Raw genomic sequence first — 2787 nt, forward strand, 5'->3', positions numbered from 1 at the left:
CCTCGGCCAAATCCGGCCGATCCGGTCACCGATTGGACCGGGTCTTGTGTCCAAAACCATCTACTCGGCGAGAGCTTTCCATAGACACCAAGAACGCCGAAATCCATCGAGCGGATTGTCCGATTTTAGCTCGGGAAGATTTTAGCCCATTTCGACTTTTGGGCTAGATTTCTCGAAAACCGTGAATCCCACGAGAAAATCGAGGCTACCAGCACGCTCCACTCGACGAGGGCTTCGCGGGATATTAATTTCAAAATTTTCCGACAACGTTTTTCGGTGGGTCCCACGAAACTTCGCAGTGTAATTTCGAGCATTAAATGAGCTTAGAAAATTCTGAAAAAATTTATGTACTAACCCCCGTGTTATGGGCTTCGTGTAGGTATCCTCGAATCGTGGAAATTCGACAGTTGACCGGGTCTGCAAATTTCGGGCCAGACAGACCCGTTACCGGAAAAGTCTCCGAATTGGACCGAGGTTTTGGCTAGCCCCCCATTGTCAGACGTCCCGAGCGTTCTCAAGTCGGAATCGGCAAAGGTAAACCCGAACCTTGCTTTTTCGTAATTTTCTAGTGCTTAAATAGGATTAAAAATCCATAAAATATTCGTGGTAGCTTAGAAAATTACGATTCTTTTTGCAATAGCTTAGTAATATTGCTAAGGACCGTGGGGCAAAGTTTTATAATTTTTAGAGCTTGTTTGGGCAGTTTTTGCAAAAATGATCAATAATAAGGACTAAATTGAAATTTTTCGTATTGTGATGGATGATTGATTTGATGGGCCCAGGAGGGGCTGTGTGATATGATTGAACTGTTGATATATGGATTGTGAATATAGAAGTGCTTTTTAGCCCTTTTTCAGTTGGGTAGGTCCTAGGTATAGGGAGACTCACGGATTTTCTACACGACTTAGACGTACTTGATCTTTTCTTTGTTTGTATTGAGTCAGACTGTATTAAATAATTGTAATATAATTGTCAGGTGAGCCGGGACAGCCTTCTTCCTCCGCCCAGCCGTCACAGTAATTTGTCGTCAAGTTTGTGAGTAAAATATTAATTTTAACTGTAATTTCGATATTATTATATGTTCAGCATGCCCATGCATCACTTATATGCATATATTTATGTAGTTAAACTCTAGGCACGAATTATGTTGCATTGATAACTGTTAATGTGCCATGAGTGTTGTTGTGGTAATTTGGAGCAAGTGCGTTGGCGTGCGTGTGATGTGGTGTGGACTATGGATAGGACGGGTAGACACGGCTTGAGTTCTTCATTGGGACCCGGTCCTTCGGGTAGACACGCTTGAGTTCTTTGGGACCCGATTTGGTATTTAAGTGGAAGTCCGATTGAGTTCTTCGGCACAGTTGGATTTAAGAGAGCTGTATAGGGGATCAGCTCCCATATACTATGAATGATGTTACAGGGTGTGTGAGTGCTCCAAATTACCTTTTTGATGCTATGATGTGAATATGATGTTAATGTTGCATTTCACTCTACAGGTTGCATTAGTTTCAGATAGTTATAGAGATTATAGTTAAGATTGATATTTTACTCTCGAGTCGAACGCTCACTCTGTTCAAAAATTTTTACAGCCACGGGAGGATATTTTGTTGCAGGTTAACTCGCTTTTATCCTTCGCAGTTGTTTATCCATGTTTGTGTAATTTTAATTACTCCTAGAATTTCCGCATGTGTTAGCGTATTTATTTGAATTTGGTCCGTAATATTTTTATCATGTTGGACTGTAAACTTAAATATGTTATGTATGTTTGATGGATTGGATGAGGGAGCTGAGCTCCCATTTATTTTATGATGATTAGTATGTGGAGGGTGAGCTGATCTCACCAATTGATTATTTATTGTGTTTACAGGTCGGGTGAGTCAAAACTCCCGTTGGAAAGTCCATTTTATGGCGGACTCTGTCCGTTTGGTTTCTTAATTTGGGCCCAATGGGCCTCGAGTGGGTAAATGAGCAGTTAAGGCTTACTACGGGCCTCGGGGCTTTAGGTGGCCAGTCCTAGTCTTGGAGTCCGGCCCATCGGTTGGGTCGTGACAAATGTGGTATCAGAGCTTAGGCTCCAGATTCTTAGGGAATATTGTCTAAAGTGTTGGGAAGAGTCTAATAGGAGTCACATGCGGAAATATAGGGTCCACATTCGTCTTGCATTGTCATCTTTGCTTCTAGTTTCTGCTCCATATGTTATGTATAAATATGAGTCTATAGAGCTGTATAATGTGCAGTTTTGAATTTTGTGGGCTAATGCTGCTGAATTTCAGGAAAATGCGTAGAAGCAGGAGAGCTGCCACTGCACCAGAACCAGATGTGCCCGACGAAGTGTCGGCACGAGGATGGCGCTTTGCCAGGAGGCGGGGTAGGAGGCCTAGAGCTGCTCAAGTAGAGGAGCAGCCAACCCGATCTGAGAGCAGTCCTTTATGGCACGAGGTCCCATGGACCCCATGGCGGCTACTCTGGTGATGCAGAGAACCATCGACATGATGGCTCGGTATATGGTCCATCCTCCACAAAGATCCACCGCACCACGAGAGGAATCTTACAAGCGGATCATAAACTTCAAGAAGTTGGTGCGGTACTTATGATGTGTCGACGCGCATATCGGTTTTAGATTCTGCGACGGCGAGAGCGAATTACTGATTGGTGATAGAAGACTGATAGAGTGTATGCAGCACGTCATGGGGCCTATGCCTAGACAATGGATGAATGACTACGTGTTACCCCGGATGGAGGGTTTGACATGGGCTCAGTTTGTGGAACTTTTTGTCAATCGGTTTG

The 2787-nt window shown here is 43.7% G+C and overlaps 1 long non-coding RNA gene across 1 annotated transcript; it reads left to right on the top strand.

Annotated features, from left to right (window-relative positions):
- Positions 1-517: 517 nt before the first annotated feature.
- On the top strand, positions 518-2341 carry LOC131181525 (uncharacterized). The gene is made up of 3 exons (XR_009150054.1): positions 518-534; positions 977-1035; positions 2274-2341. It is a non-coding gene; the product is annotated as an uncharacterized LOC131181525 (long non-coding RNA).
- Positions 2342-2787: the final 446 nt, after the last annotated feature.

The sequence above is a fragment of the Hevea brasiliensis genome, chromosome 7 (assembly GCF_030052815.1).
Source record: "Hevea brasiliensis isolate MT/VB/25A 57/8 chromosome 7, ASM3005281v1, whole genome shotgun sequence".
NCBI classification, from domain to species: Eukaryota; Viridiplantae; Streptophyta; class Magnoliopsida; order Malpighiales; family Euphorbiaceae; genus Hevea; species Hevea brasiliensis.